The following is a 17,789-nucleotide window of genomic DNA, read 5'->3' as shown; positions in this document are numbered from 1 at the left end:
ACAGGAAAGGAATAGGCAGAAGGCCTACTCATAGGAGATATGGCCTTTGGTAGACAAACACAGTTAACTTACTATAACCTGTCAAAGAAGGAGTTGATGAAAAATATTCTGACTTCTTATTTGTCCCAACCTCCATTCTCCTGCCAGAGTCTCCCACTGAACACAATCAACATATGGTGAAAGGTCAAAGTGGCCCATTAATGAAACCCCAGGGCACACAAGGCAGGTTAGAGAAGTGTAGAAATTAGTCTGGAGAAGCAAATGGAAGATGCTTAGCAGATAGCACAGAAGCACAGTACTGGAAATACAAAGATGGCCTATGTACTGTACAAAGTGGTCCAAGACAAGGGACCAGGAAGAAATAACATCTAGAAGGCCTACTCTGTGTGAGCTAATGACATTTTCATTTAAGTAAAGCCTCAAAGAAGCTTTATGAAATATCACTATTCCATTTTACACTATTTCCATAACTTATCCAAGTTTATAATGGCTATGCTATGTCACTGATTGAACCAAGATTTATCAGGCTTTGAAGACACCCTGTCCTTCAAATTGAAGGAAGTGAGCCAGGCTCAGAGACAGCCAAGAAGCTGTCAGTAAAGACTGGATTGAAAAATCAGATATCCAGAGAAGAGCTTAGATATTTAGGACAGACAGACTCTGGAGAGAAAGCAAAAGTAAATAAGTCAACAGAAATTATACAGCATTATCTTCCTATAAGAAAGTAACTAGCAACATTGAAATGAAACTTCACAATCAAAAAGAGTTCTCATTCTCAGGAGTATGAAGGCTGGACCACTATTTATAAAAGATATTGTTATAACAACAGGATACCTCTTTGTTCTTTATCCCCATATGTAAATCGCCAACTATTTTTTATGCCTGATTAAGATAATAACTTGGGGTTTAGTAAGCTAGAGTTTCCATACCATATGAGGTAAAATTTCTACTTTCTACTGATAGCATGTAAGCTTTAGTGATTTCAGCTGAGAAAGCTATAAAAATCTGCATTTATATTGCTAAATACACTAAAGTATGTTAGATGCATGACTAGCAATAATGAAGAGCATTGCTGGTTCTATGAGGGTTTCTTAGACACATCAGCATTGGAATTACAAATGTGGCATTCTCAAAGTGGTAGGTGACAAATATTGGGCCAAATAAAGAAGTGCCAGGCTTTTTGACCCCATCATAATTTAGAGGTCTTTGACTTTAAACTTGACTAATGACATAATGAAGTCAGGAATTTCAAGGTGACTCTCAGCTCCAGCTTCCCTCACACTATGTGTTAAGAAAGTTATTTCCTCTCACTTCCTTCACTTACAAAATAAATGGTTTGAATTTCATGAACCCTTGTGATAGTTCCTAGATTGTGACTAGATTGCCCATAGTATAGTTAAGCACAAATAAAAGAGTTTAATCACAGTAACTTTATCCAAATATCCAGAGAAGAGCTTAGATACTTAGCTGGAGAGAAAGCACTACTTAGTTTTTTTTATTAAATAAATAATATCAACCTTCATATTAACCATAGCAAGTTTTAAAGATTGAATTCAAATTCACTGCCTCCTGAAGCCATTTTTTCCTCCAGTTTTTTCCCATACAACCACATTTTAAAGGTATTATTTACAGTCATATTCATGCTTTTTTAATGCTTAATTCTTCAAGTTTGACAAGTGCATACTGTCATGCAATTGCCATCATTATTAAATTATATACAAGTTTCATTACCCACAAAAATTCCCTAGTGTCTCTCTCTAATCAATACTACCCTCCACCCTAGCCCCTGGAAACCACTGATATGTTTTCTGTACTTATAGTTTTGCATAGATTTGAGACTACCATACAAATAGAATCACACAGTATGTAGCTATTTGAATCTGGCTTGTCTCAGATGAGATAATGGGATGATGCGTTTGAGATTCATCAAACTACAGAATGCATCCATAGGTCATTCTTATCATCCTCTGACTTCAGAATTTGTTTTTCATCTTTGATTTTCATCAATTTGATTATTTTGTGACTGATGTGAGCTTTTCTGGGTTTTATTCTGTTTGATATTTTCACATGTTGAATCTGTGGTTTGAAGTCTTTTCCCCTTTCTTTGCCTACCTTCTGTTCTCTTTTAGAGCACATCATTAAGTGGAAAGGAAGCCTTAGTGAAATTTGCATTTTATTTCTTTCTCCTCCTCTTACCAGCTCTGTTAAATGTCTGGGTTAGGAAGTTACGATGGCATTACATGAATATATTATGGTTTGGAAATTATGTGTACTCTTCAGAGTTCTCAACACCACTGGCATCTTGCAGGAAATACTCAATTTAAAAATTTTTTTGTTAATACTTGAAAAAAGTGAATAAGCACTGGCATTGTATAATGAAACTGATGCTTATCATCAATAGCATTATAACCCAATTAGAGCAAATTTTCTAAATCTCAGTATACTTTTAGGGCCCTCATTAGCTAAGTTGAATCTTCTGTAAATAATTACTTTTGCTACATATTACCTGGGAAAATCACAATTTGGATTCTATTTAAATAGAACAAAAATCTAATGATAATCCTAGTTATTGATTAGGATTAATGGAGTAGGAAAAGCAATCTCAAGTAAATTGAGCTATATAATATAAACCAATAATCTAATCTAATTTGTAAAGGGTTTTATAGTTGATATAGCATTTCCCTGAAACTCACAACCATACTTTGGGATAGTTTTGAGTCCTTTCCACCTCTATTCACTATAGTAGTGTTTGGGTTAGTAGACAGAGGGACCTTCTAATTGTCCACAGCCAAGCTTCATCCAGTCAGAGAGTGCAATAAGAACTTACCATGTTGAGAACACAAGGTCAGGAACTAGCTTTTCTGCTTTAGCTGAGTACTCACATTTCCTAGGGTGGCTCTAGGGTCCTCAAGCTCTTTATTAGTCTCTAATTAGTCTCTAATTCCCATGAAAAAGTTATAGCCTATGATGACTAGTGTCCTGGAGCCATGGTGCAGGAATGAATAGAGGTTGAAATGAAGGGATCAACACCACAATGCTAAATATGGAAAGTAAGACCCAGTGGGATTCAGGGAATTTTTCGGGTAATACATTAAGCAGAAGAGAGATAAAAATTGCAGTCAGGTCTCCTGACTCCAAATCTAAGCTCCAGTGGGGCATTTGTGATATTCTGGTATTAATTTACAGTAGTTGTCAGCACCAAGTTGATCAAGTAGGGAAGTTTTCAGTGGCAAGATGCCCAGTTGGAAAAATGCACAAGGGGCCAATATGAGAATGAAACGGCAGGCATCAACTTTATTGTAGGGAGCGCGCTTCTGTTGCGGGGGGTGCAGTTCTATTGTGAGGATCATGCTTCTGCTTCTGCTCTTCTTCTGATCCCCTTCTTGTGTTCCCCTATTGCTCCCCAGGGGACCACATGGCTCTACATATATCAGAGTACAATAGTGGCCTTTAGCCACACATGCGTGATACAATAAGCTGAATTATGTTTACATATTTTAGGCATAGGCGTCCTACTACACTAATGTAACATTCTCAATCCAGGGTCCTATTCCTAGCTGTGAGCCTGGATCACAGCCAGACCTGGGACCAGCCAGGCCTGGGACCCACAGGAGTGAAGTACTTAACTGCATTAACTATATATATTTTTCACTCACATGTAATATACTTAATACTGTTATATTGGCTTTATATTATCGTACTTTTTATAAGAACTCTCTGAAAGGTGATTACTTTTATCAATATTTTATACATAAAGAAACAAGTTTCACAACTGGTAAGTAGCAAAACTGGTGTTCAAAGCTTCACCTCATGATACGCTAGGTTTAAAGAAATAGTTTCACGACTTTTGAGTATAGTACTTTTTTAAATGACCAAACTTTTTTGTGTTTTTCTCTTTCTGACTGAATCATTCCATGTCTTTTAAAAAAGGTCACTGTTTTTGAATAAATGTGGTACATGATTAAAGGCTTCAAGAAGGAACTTAAGTTTGAATAGTGGTTAAAGACACAGGTCTTCTATTACTACCCTGAGTGAATCCACAACCCCCATATGCAATTTAATATAATATCAGGTGGGCAAAGTGAAGTAAGTTTATCAATAAAATTAAGGTTCACAATGTACTTACATGAGAAATTATATTCTTCAATGCACAAGAATTTGTAGCTGAAACTCACAAGGTAGAGGCTCATGAAGTATTTCTTTGTATTAAAAATGCTTCAAGGACACTGAATAATTAAAAACGATATTAAACGATTTAAGTGACAGGAACTATGTACATGTGTTATGAAGTATTACAAATTTTGAATCAGAGACATCTAAATTTTATTTCTACGCTATCAATCAAATCTTTACTTCTCAGCTACTAGGTCCTGAAACCATGATATGAAATCATTTGCAAAGAAGTGTCAAATAATGTTTTACTTATGAAAGCTAAAATATCAAATTTCACAAGTTTTTAAAATTATTTTTTATAGAAATGAGAGGATTTGGTTATATCTATAACATTCAATTCAATCCCTGACTTTCTTAATGAGAGAGGGGGAATTGGAATTATAGATAACCTCAAGAATGTACCTAAAAGAGTCACATGAGTATCATCAGCCATGAGTGACAAAGAGAAACAGAGGTTAGAAACCATTGTCCCAATAGGAGGAATCTGGGGAAGTTGTCCTATATTCAGTCTTATTGCTAAACCACAGAAGAAAGGCAGAAGAGAAGAAAAGAAACTCTTATTATTTCCTGCCTCAGAGGACCTGCCAGCACATAGGCCTCTATCCAGCTAGATGTGCCAACTCCCATGTCTTCAAATGGGGATAACCAAGTGCAAGTGTTATCTCTTTAGAAACTCTTATTCTAGGTAATTTCTATCATCAGATGCAATTTTAATCAATGCTAACCCAGGCCATTCATTAACATGAACCAAACACACGTATCTTTTCTGACATTGCCCTTCATCATGGGAAAGAGAAGTGCCTGTCGGAGATTGACACTGCATTGCTGAATTTGATCACATGGGCAATCTCATTGTTCATAGACACTAATGGGCCAAAATAAGGGGTTTGATTTTTTTTTTTTCTTTAAAGCTTTATTACATCAATGGATAATGGTTTAGAGGAAGGAAAATAAGCTGTGCTTCAAAGGAAAAAAAAACAATTTTAGAAAAGTAGAACGTTTTTATACTGGAGAAAAATTTTAAAGTTTTCGTGTATAAGTTAATAAAAGCCTTGGAATAGTGCATGAGTACATTTAGGTCACTAAGGAAACACTTAACAGAGAACATTAGTGAGAAAGTAACTGTTTAGTGCACTTACTGTTGCCCTGCTGACCTGAAAGAGTTAATAATAACTCTAAATTCTTAAATTATCCCATGGAGATGATTTTAAGCAAATATCCTCTGAAAATGCAATACCATATACTCTCCACCTTAATTTCTCACACAATTTATGTAGAATCACTTTATAATGAACTCTACAAGGCAACCAGATTGTTTGGTTACATCATAATTTTCTGATAATGAATTTGGTACTAGACATTACATTTCCAATATGCTAGAGCTAGAGCTGAATTCAGCTAATGCAAGTGCTTCTCTAGTGAATATAGGAAGTATTGAAAAGACAAACAGAAATGGGGTATGTACAAACCACTGGCATCCATTGATTCTCCAGATTTACTGAGTTCTATGACTTGGTTGTTTATTGGAGTTTTGAAAGTTTAGATGGTTGGTGACTAGGCTGCTGAAAGATTTGAAATGTATAATGGAGAGGGAAGTTTAATGATTATTGTAATCTGGTGGCAGGAAAAAACTGCAAAATAGCTCATTCCCCTTCCCTACTCACACTGAGGCCCATATAGTCAAACAATGGTATTTACGGTTCTATGATTACCATAGACAAGAGCCAAAGTAAGCGCATTACATTATGGAGGATTTACCATATTCAAGGCATTGTGACCAGGTATCATTACCCTACTTACAGATTTGCTACTTACAGATTTTCTAGCAGAGTCTCTGCCTGTAAAATGAAAATGTAGTGGCTGTAACTGATATTCTAGAAAGCAAAAACATGCTAACATGGAATAAAAGAAGCTCAAATTCAAACTCTTTTGGGCCATATGAAACAAATATATATTTAACTGCATCTGGGGAAATGAGTTCAGTTCTAGATGGAGGCCGATCTCCTAGTCAGCCAATTCTAACTGTGAACTTTCCCAACCCACCCCACTCCATCCATCTTCCATACTCCATGCAGTAAATGGCTTCTTCTATGTTCCTGTTTTACTATATTTATATGGCTGGCTGCTGTCTCATTTGTCCAACTCTATTATTATTTTATTTATGTGTGCAAAAGTTTTATGAACAAATGAAATACAAATATTAGTTTATTGATTATTTTATTTCCTATCAACCCAAACTATGTCAAGGGTTGAACCAAACTCTGAGTAGGTTCAAAGAATGTATAGCCTGTAGATGGAGGCAGAAACATAAGGGACATAATAAGACATGCTAAAGGAAATGAGGAAGATTAAGGTTTGGGTATTAAAGGGACATAAAAAAGAGCAATTCAATTTGCCTTAGAGAGTCAAGGAAAGCTTCCTGGAGAAGGAAACACTTGAATATTTAAACTAGTAGATAAGTCTAACTAGATTACCAGTTAGTGAAGTAAAGAGATGAAGAAAGTCATTCTAGGCAAATGGGAAAGCGCAACACTGTGAGTATAAGATGATAAAAAGGTAATGATTCTAGATTGTATTAAAAAGCCAAGTAATGAGAAATGAAGGCAAATACCATTGGATAGGGAGTGTATGATAAAAGATGCTATGGGACTTGTAAGTAGATTAGACTTTAGCCTTCATCGATGGGTAGTCATGAAGAGATTATTTTAAAAGGCAAAGAGATTAAAAGGTGGAGAGACATCAGATGTCTATAGCTACTATAGAGCTGTGTAAAGAATGATTTTATTTATGTATTTATTTATTTTTTTAGGTGAGGCAACCCTTGGTTGACCTCACAGATTACAAAGACCTTGTCAGTTTACAATCCCTTATTTTTTTTTTTTTCCACGCCTACAGCACCTGATCTTCCTAGGTGGTTTCCTATCCAAGTACTAACCAGGCTCGACTCTGCTGAGCTTCTGAGATCAGACGGGATTGGGCTTGTTCAGGGTAGCATGGCCGTAGACAAAGGATGATTTTAAAGTGAATAACACTGGAGACCAGTAGCCTAACTGGTCTTAATAATGGTTTTAATAATCAACGGGAGAAATTGTGGTGGCCTGAAGTAAGGTGATGATGGAGGTAAGGAGAGAGATGAGGCAGTGCTTGGTTTGCCACTTGAGCTTCACAATAGGACACCTAAGGAGCTTTAAATATCCTGAAGCCCAGTGCCCTCTGCCCCAGACCATTTAAATCAAAATTGAAACTGAAGCATCGTTAGTTATAAAAGCTGTCCAGGTGACTCCAATGTGCAGCCAAAGTTGTGAGTACCTGAACTAGAGATATCTGTAGGAGGTAAAATGATCAGGTCTTGGTGATTGATTGGTATGGGAAAGCAGAGAGAGACAGGTGTTAAGGGTAAAGCTCAGGTTTCCAGCTTGGGAGACTGGGTAGATGCTGGGGTCTGATGGAGGATACAGAAAGAAGAGGATGATTCCATGGAACTGTGGTAAGTTCAGTACACACATGATATCTCTAAAATGAATGTAGGAATACAGGTGAGGTCCAGTAAGCAGCTGATGTTACAGAAGAACAGAGGGAAGGAATCTAGGCTACTGCTTACAGATGAGCACCAAAGGCCTTCTTTAAGCAAGGGTACTGCATTGTTCAGAAAAGCAGGAAAAGCCTTGTGCCTGTTGAAACTTTCCAGAGGCATATGGTAAGAAATGAGGAAAGCTACGACGGAAAGCTACTGTCTGGAAAAGTTGTACTTCTTACAGTCTCTTTGAGCAAATCAGAGAACAGTTATACAGGATTTGGCAAGCACAGAGTTCAAGGACTGTCACAGTCGTAGAGATGCAAGCGTTTCTTGATTGGTTAGTATTGAGCTGTGGAAGTATGGTTATCAGAATGTGTCAGCTGCTGGTGGACTGGCTTTCAGGGCATGATTAGTGAAGCAGCTGTCATTCATTGACTGAGTTGTTTTCAAATGAGTTCTGGTGATAACATTACTGAGGTTACTGAATAATCTTTCCAAAAACGTCAACTTTTGTCTCCTTGTTGGCATTTGTCACTGAATACTTGTTTCCTATCATATTAATTTAAGCAATTATTTTATTACTTCTCTTTTACTCTTCTCTTTCAATTTTTATTTCCTATTGTCTAAAGTTGATGTTTTAGATGTGTTCAGCCTTTATTCTTTAAAATTAGAAGCATTTAAAGCCATAAATGTCCCTCTCATGTTTGTTTTAACTGTGTCCCACAGCCTTTTTTAAAAGATCTTTGTAAATAGTATTTATTTTACAAGTCGGGTTTACTGAGTTCCAATTTGCAAACAGTAATATTCTCTCTTGTAGGTATACAATTTGATGAGTTTTTGATAAATATAAGGTCATATATTTTCACCAAAATTAAAATACAGAATATTTTCATCAAGCATCTCTGATTTCTTGGTACATATTCTTATTTGAGAGTCCCCATTAGATACATTAAATACATGGTATGTTTGCATGGCTAATTGTACTGATTTTTATTTTCCCTCTGACTTTTATTCATGGTTCCTTGTTTGCTTCTGTGTTATGATTTGACTCTGAGCTTATATTTCTTGAAAACTGTGTTCCTTCTAAGAGGAATTTCATTTGCTTCTATTGGTTACCTGTGATCACTACCAGCTTAGATCATTTTCAATTAAATTATCTTGTTGAGCTTTTTGGACCATTCATTGGTACCATATGTTCAGACCATAAACCTATATAAAGGAGACTCCAACTTCTCCTCCCCCCAACTCTAACATTCATGAAAAACTAGTTTTCTTGTTGGTCACTTAATGTTTAGTATTTTATTAATCTCTCACCTTACCTTGAGCTTTTGCAGTGGTCTCCTAGATTTCCATCATTACTAGTTACCTCTAAGTACTTGCACATCATGCATCTATGGAAATGAAAGCTCAGGGTCACAAGATGAAAGCTGACTTTAGAACTCACTTCCTTAAGTTCTTGCTTTCGCTTCATCCTTGGCCACTGCAAATGTCTTACTTCTTATCTGTTCAGTGATGAATTTAAAATTTTGAATTATTGATTTAATATTTTATCATTTTTTATACTTTGTTTAAATCAAGAGTGCCATTCAGAGCATCTATTATACTATATTGTGGGAAATAGAAACCAGCTTGTGCATATTGAAAACGATTCCAGGAAAGTCTATATGTATAATAAAATTTGAAAACCACCAAACTAAAGCTCATAAAGTTTGTTACTAAACACCTGTATGTAGAGTTAAGTAGCAAGAATTCAAGGAGGATGAAAAAACAATTCTAAAACATTTTAAAATGTTAAAATAAGACTAACAAAAAACAAGCAGCCGTTTAGATAGATTCAACCCAAATCAATTTAGCATAAATGTATAGATTACATATTCCTCGCATCTCTACTCAGGAGGTTCAAAACTATGCTAAGAAAGTTCAAAAACAGTGCCAATCATAATTTTCCTCAAGACAAGACTAACAATCATAAAACTATTAGACTTAAATTTACTAATGGTCATATATCAAATGAGTTAATGAGAAATTATAATTTTAAATGCAAAGAAGGTAGAGTAGCTGGCAAGTAAGTAACCTCCAATCTTCTCCTCACCTCCTCTACTTCACCCCTAGATTCATTAGAAAAAGTGAACTTGAACTAGGTCTTAGAAATTGAGAGAAGTTGAATAGGTAGAGTGGAAAATGGAGTGATAGAGTTCTGGGCAAGAGCAAAAGTTTGATCAAAATCCACGATATGAGAAGGTACAGGGAAAATTCAGGCTGAATTCAAAAGATCAACTTAGGTAATAAAGTGGCACATTGACAGCCCATGTGATACGTGGATATAGAGGGAGAGGATGTGAACTCAATCCAGCCTTAATATCATTATTATACACAGATGATAGGATATATGTGTGTGTAATAGCTTGGACAATTAGCTAAATTCTTAAGCATTTATCCTTAAATAATAACAAACGTAACTTTAAGCAGGAATGTGACATGTTGGATGAGAACAAAAGCTGGAAGATCAGCTCCAAGAGGAGAATGGGATTCTGAGATAACCTGGGCTAAATTAAACATCATGTGACTCCCAAATAACTTCTCATTCTTCAATATCTATGCATTTCCTAATAGTTGATGAGTCCTATTCAGAAATGTTACAGCCAAATTTAAATACTTTTTGTCTAACCCAAAAAAGACTTGTAAAATGGAGATGTTAAAAAAGGTTTCCCTGTAAGCTTTCATTATGTGTGTGTTTGAAATCCGCTTCAGCTATAATAAGGAAGAGGCATGAATATCATATATTCTTGTAAATAATGAACACAATATTATTTATTGACACTAGTGCTATAATAAACCAGCCGGTAAACTGGCAACAAAACATGTATGATTCTCTTGAAATACAAATAACTCATAGATTTGATGTTAATCACTTTTATATATTTGCTTTTTTTTCTTATTAATTGTATATGTTAGCTAAAACTAAGACAAAGATACATGTATTTGCATTTTATCAAAAACATAGTATATCTGATGCTCTGTGATTATGGCTTTCATTTCTTTAATCAATAACAAACAGTTTACTGAATAATTGCCACATGCCAGGCTCTTCACATACAGAGATTAACATTAGCACTTATAGAAATACTGCTAAGTACATGTACACTCCCCTTTTTGAAAGAGTTTAAATAACTTGCACAACTTTACACAGTGGAATAGAAAACAGTTTGGGGAAGATGTCAGATTCTTGGGCCTCCTGCAATCCAACTAACCATGACACTTTATAGTGATTGAATCTCTGGCTCAAGATACAATGGGAATATCGTTTATGAGTATGAGTGTGAGTATACAAAGACTGAAAAGCAGGAAGTCATTCATGAATGTATGAGTGTATTCATACACACGAGGTTTGGAGTCTGAGCAGATATTTAGAGATCTTAGAAATTTTATTTATACTATTAAATAAAATGTTTTGTCAATATTGAGGGGAAAAGTACAGAGGATATGGTAGAAGTGAACCCATGATGCAAATAAGGCGGAAAAGTAAAATTTCCCAGCTTGGGCAGCATTTTGGACAGGTGGGAAGAACAGTCATTTTCTCTGGTTTTCACGCCAACAATTTAAGTGGATATAACAATTTGGCACCTCATGGCAGGACTAGTTCCATAAAAAACCTCTAGAGTTCTAGTGACTTGTCCCTATTCCTCTGCCAGCAAACCCAGAACCACCCATGGCCTGTCTTGCTACCTATAGGAGAATATGTTATCAGCACCAAATATCTATTTATCTTTATCTTTACTTCTTTTTTCCTCCATGAAACAAGATTTCAAGCTGTATTCAATGAGATAAAGTTGGTGAGCTGCTGAGAGCGGTATTTTAACAAGGAAGTTTGAGCAGGTGGACCAGTGGGCATCTAGCACCCTTCTTCTCAAACAGAACAGCTTTATTTTATTTACATAGGTATCAAGATGCTGCACAATATTTTATTTTAAAATGATGGTATGCTAAAATTAGTTTGAAAACATCTGTGCTAGTAGATGGTGAGTGAGAATGGATTAATCAGATACTGTAAATGCTATTGATTTTAGCACCTTAAAATTTAAGAAAATTATTAAAATGATTTTCAAATTACTGAGACAGGCTGAGTCATACCCTGGAGACAGCCATATATGTTGCCTAAAATAAGGTTGGCTGATGTTGGAGCAGACGGTATTCCTTGATTTAGCTCTTAAATTTCCTTTTCGTTCAACTTTCTGGCTCTACTTCTGATTGGTAGTCACCTAGCTGGATACCTTTTTTTCTCTCCAGACTTCAAATCTCTTTTTTTCCCTTTACACCTTGCTTTCATGACAGATAAATATCCATATATTCTTTTGAAATGTTTAAAATAAGTCCTATTTTTTCTTTGAATAGATATATAACATAATAGCAAAAGGTACAAGAAGATATTAAATAAAAATTAAATCTCTTCTCAACTGAATCTCCCAAATACTGAGTTTTCTTCTCCAAGAGCCACCTCTAGAGTCACATTCTCATGTCTTTCTCTGCATTCTCTGCACATAGAAAAGTGGACATGTGTATATTGTATTTTTCCTTCTAGCAAATACACAACATACTTTTAGGTGTTTTGCTTTTGTCACTTAGCATATATTCTGAAGAGTATTCTATATCCATATATGATGATCTCCTTCATTCCTTTTTAAAGCAAACTCTTATATAGATGTACAATAATTTATTTAATTGTCCTAGTACTTAAGACTTTTTAATATTGTTCTATTACCAAAAAATGCTGCAATAAATATATGCATATATTTATGCAAGCACACCCATAGAACAAATGTCTAGAAATGGAATTGCTGCTTCTGCATCAAATTTATATAGATATTGCCAAATCATTTTCATAAATATAGTACCATTTTACATTCCTAGGAAGATATATAAGTGCCTATTTTACATTCCCTCATCAACATAATGTGTTTGCAAACACATTTTAATTTTAAAAAATCGTCTTATAATTTTAACTTCTATTTGTCTTATTATAAATGAGTTTGAGTTTGAGCATATTTTCAAATGCTTAGACTATTTATATTTATTTTTCTCTGACTTGTCTAAATCTTTTGCTCATTTTAACTTGAATTGCTTTTATTTGTTCTCATTGATTTATAGAAAACTTTTACCTACTAAGAAAATTAATCAATTTCCTTTTACATGAACTGGAACTTTTAATTTTGTTTCTTACGTTTTTTCAGTGTTTTTGCTATAATTTTTTCTATAATTTTAGAATTATATAATCAAACTCATGATCTTTTTCTTTTATGACCTCTGTTTTATTCCATAATTAAAAAAGTGTTTTTTATTCCAACATAAAACAGACTTTTTTCCAAAGTTTCTTCTTATGTTTTAAGTTTTATTTTTCACATTTAAGTCCTTAATGCACCTGGAATATGTTTTCATCTAAATTGTATATATTGGGATATTTAATTGATCTGCTTATAAGTGTGCTAATACATACTGTTTCAGTTATAAAATATGGCTCAATATCTAATAGGACTATCTCCCAATATATTTTCTGAAAAATTTCCTGGATTAATTTTTTTTTTTGCTTTTTAAAATATGATGTTTAAACTAATCTCATCTAATTGTCATTTGTATTTTTATTGAAATCATATTGTTTGTAGACTGATTTAGGGAGAACAAATTTATGATATTTTATATTTCTAATCAAGAGCATGACATACTTTTAAGTGTTCTTTCAAATCCTTCAGCATCATTGGATTTTTTTTTGGTCTACAACTTGTCCACTTCTTAACAAGTAAATGCTTGGGTAGTCTGTTCATTTAATTTTTTTAAATTGCCTTCGTAAATGGGGTATTTTTTTTCTTATACATACTCTATCTGAGTGTTTCAATCTCTTATATGGTTATTTGACAATTTTTCTATAGTTTGCTTAAGTAGAGTATGAACAGTGTGATGACTTGGGATGTATGTGTGTGTGTTGTTTGATGTAAGTTAATTTTTAGCTCTACCCTAGGGGAGGTTTTTTAACATTTGAGGTACACTTAATAGTATTATACACTCAAAGGTATTACTTGAATCCTTTGAACATTGTTATTGAAATAGCTGAAGGGTTTATTGATTAGCAAAAGAAATATTGGAAATATGTCACCTAGTTAGACAAATGATATTTTAGATATGCAATAAAGCTGAAAGCTTTTAAGAAACTTCACTGCCTTAGCACAAACGAGGTAAAGGTATCCCAGGAAAAGGAAGCCCCATTCCCCCAAAGTTTTGTTGATGCTCCTAAGATGTGTAGTCTTGTTCATCTTGTGTTCCCTTACTAAATGAAGCTCTTTGTGGAATGACTCAACTGACTGGCCCTCCCACCAGAATGCCAGTAGGTCTATTCCGAGGTGAGACTTTTGAGATGGATATTGGTATATGTAAAGAATATTAATTTTTATACTTTTTTTATTCAGCCACCTTACTGAATTCTCTTACATCTGTAACAGATTTTAATTTTTCTCTTGGGTTTTCTAGTTTCTCTTGCTCGAAGATGATACTGGACTCTTTGTTAAAAATTGTCTTTAGTGTTGATTAGACTCAATTTACATACAGTCAATTCTTATTATTTGTAGTAGTAATATTCTATGAAGTCATTGTAAACACTGAATTAATGAATTCTGAATGATTGCTCATAAAAAGAATATATATATAACATGTCTATATCTATCTATCATCTATCTATATAATATAGATTATAATAATTTTAAATCTTAAAAACAACTTATCCAGGTAGAGTCTATATTTGTTATTTTAAAAAAAGGGAAAATGAGTTTCAGAAGTATTATTTGCCTGAGGCCACCCCTTAACAGGTATCAGCATTGGGATTCAAACCCCATTCAACTGGCCCAAAGCTTGAGTTTCTTGCACTGCACCACACTGTTCCCTACCATCTCCATAATTCATCATCTCTGAGAACAGAAACAGAAGGCAGAGCGTTGCCTTATTCAAGCTCACCTGTAAACATGTGTGTAAGACAACTTAAATTTTTCATTTTGTGCATTGTCTACAAATGACTGGGAAATTGCCGATAGTGTTCATTTTGAATTTAGAAATAGAGTGAGTAAGCCAATTCACAAATATGAGCATGTGTTCTGATTCAAAGTCACACGCTAGTCTTCACTTCTGGGAAGGAGATTAAGGGCTAAAGACTATCCGAAGGAGAGATCCAGTTCTGAGTTTGGTCAGATACACTTGGATATTTGTGCTGCTAAAAATTTAGCTTTCGAATATTAGTGGTTGATTACCGAACCAATAAACTAAACATCTGGAACCAAAACAAAGTGTCCATTAACTAAACAATGTTACTACTAATAGGAATTGACCAAGAGGGGAAGAAAAGTTGTTCCATAGAAAAAAAAAAACAAGATATTATGCAGTAATGTGATTCACACTAAAAAATATCTAAATGAATATGGCCATAAAAATAATGTTAAAATTTAAGAGGGAAAAGTAAAATGATAAATATACTCTGTATATTTATTAAAAATTTGAAAACTCAAAAGAGAACATTTTCCTTTGGTATTCTAGATGAATAAAAGTTAACAGTCAATTGTAATAATCAATGGCTTCAGATAAAGATTTCTAATGCATACCAACTCCCATCCCAAATGTAGTCTGATCATTGAAACTAACATTCACAGGCAGAGAAATAATTTCTCATGTGGCATCGGGTATATAGTTATAGGTCTCCTGTGGCATGTTTAGAAGATATTATTGATGGTTTAAACTCTGCATTTCCTAGGAGGGGTAACTCCTTAGCAAGCAGCAGTGAGTTTATTTGACTAAGTCAGCCCCCACTGTTATGTTTCAGAGAGTAGGATCTTTCAGTGTTGGAGTACAATTAGTGTCCGTTGGTTCTAATACAAGTAAGAAGATAATATTTAGCCATAATTGACTACCCAGTTGAAGCTTTAGTGACTAAGAAGGCAACATGAAAATATTTTAGCAATATTATAATGAATTCAAGAAATTTTCATTTTCCTTATTTCATAATACTCCCTGGGACTAGATTACAGTAAATGGTGTCAGCATTTGCCTTAGTTCCTAGGCTCCCAGAGTGTTCACTTCTGGCAATTATTCTCATTATTCTGCCCAAGGGGGATGCTGCATCTCTACATTTTAGGGTTTTAAAATAGAAATGAGGACACATAAACCTAATAAGATGAGCTATAATGTGTTTTAAGGGCTAATAAGAGATATAGGAAATAATGCTATGAAATTGAAAACTGGATCTTGTGCAGTAATGGTATAGTGTCAGGATGGGCATTATTTTCTGGAAAAATGAAAAGCTAGGTTTTAAGATATCTTTAAGGATTCAACTTTAGAATAATAATGGCCTTTGCTAATAGCCACATCTGCCGCCATAGGTAAATTTAGGCTTTTTAAAAGATCTTTCCAACATTCTCTCCTCCTCATGATTATCTTCTTAGAGTCTGCTTTAATAGCCAGAAAATGTTACTCTCTGACTCAAACACGTGAAAACAAGGCCAACTCTGATTGCAGAAGGCACTGCACATCAGAATCGGGAGTGGGTTTTGTGTATTTAAATGAAAAATGCAAGTTAGCACTGCCTTTGAAGAGGAACTCTAGATCAAATGAACTGAGTTGTACTGAATGTGTAGTAGAAAGCAACAAGAAAATACACGGCACAAATCCAAAACAGAGGTTTTCCTAGTTCATCAAATGTCTGGAGACCAACATTGGCATTTCTCTGGTTCACATAAGAACCAGAAAGAATCAGAAGAGTTAGAAAAAGCTCCAAGGAGGAAGCTATCCTGGCTTCCAAGGAAACAAATAAAATATTAATAAAAATTAAAGACTAAACACTAAACATGGCATCTATGTCTATTGCCAACAAAAGATTTCAGTCTTGAAATTCCATTTCCCATTGGAATGGGGAATGACAATTTAGATGTTTAAATAAAGGTCAGATGAACTTAATGGAAAACACCACCAAGTTAAAATTTAAAATATTTATAACCCTTACAGAAATGAAAGAAAATATTTTAACTTGAAGTTAAATATTTTAACTTGAATTTTTTATCTCAGACATGGTGTTTCTCTCTCCTCTCTGTTTTTCTAGTTGTTTTCTCCAGAAAGTAATCTGGAACTCACTACATTCGGGCATACCAGTTTCCTCTGTGATTGTAAGGATTTGGTTCTCCTAAAATTATTTCTAAAAATAGAGAAATCTGAGAAGAAAGATTGATGAATTCCTAGGTTCTAAGAAAAAGTAGCTGAAACTTGAAAACATGCAAAAGAGAATAGTGGGTGTTCCTTCAGCACAGTGGTGGATTTCCACATTTGATCTTCTCTGGACTGAATTTTTAAAAATAATTCTGTAAAGCCAAGATTAACTTGTAGCATTTAGACCAGTAAAGCTGTAGATAATTTCTGTCATGTGAAAAACAAACTCTAAAATATTGCACTATGTCTTTAGTTTGAAAGCAGTACCCAGAGGTAACCAAGCTCTTGAGGAATGAATTATGTGAACCAGTCTTAAAAAAAAAAAAAAAACTGCTAATGGATGAGCCAGTTACAAATATATTTGTGGAAAACAAGAGATAAGTTGCACTTGTGTTCAAAAGGCTTGGACTGGCTAACTAGACTCCTTACCTCTTGCTATCAAGAAACACAGAAAACCACATAAATTCATTAAAACATTTCTTGGGGAGAAAAAAAAAAGAACTGTAAGAATTGGAAGATATTAAATAAAATATTTTTTTATTTATTGAAAAGCCAATCAACAATTTTTCTTCCCAGTCTATTATGCTTCCTACTCTCCATTTATTGTTGGCTCTTTCCTTTTATGTCATTCTCTAATGTGTTCTGTGCCCCAAGAGGCTGATCCCAATGGTACAAATCACCTGGTCAGCCCTTCTGGTTAATTTCAAATTGAATTCAGGCAATGGGAATCATTAGCAGGAGACTTAAGTGTGGGAGGAGAGAAAGGTTGGGGTATTTTATCCCTGCTCCTTCCCTGCTCCTTCCCTGCTTTTTAGCTAGATCTCACCACCACCACTACTTCTGCCATCAGCTCTTCCCTCTATGGCTCCAT

The sequence above is a fragment of the Pteropus medius genome, unplaced genomic scaffold (genome assembly GCF_902729225.1).
Source record: "Pteropus medius unplaced genomic scaffold, Ma_sr-lr_union100, whole genome shotgun sequence".
Taxonomy (NCBI): domain Eukaryota; kingdom Metazoa; phylum Chordata; class Mammalia; order Chiroptera; family Pteropodidae; genus Pteropus; species Pteropus medius.
This window is presented reverse-complemented; position numbering follows the sequence as displayed.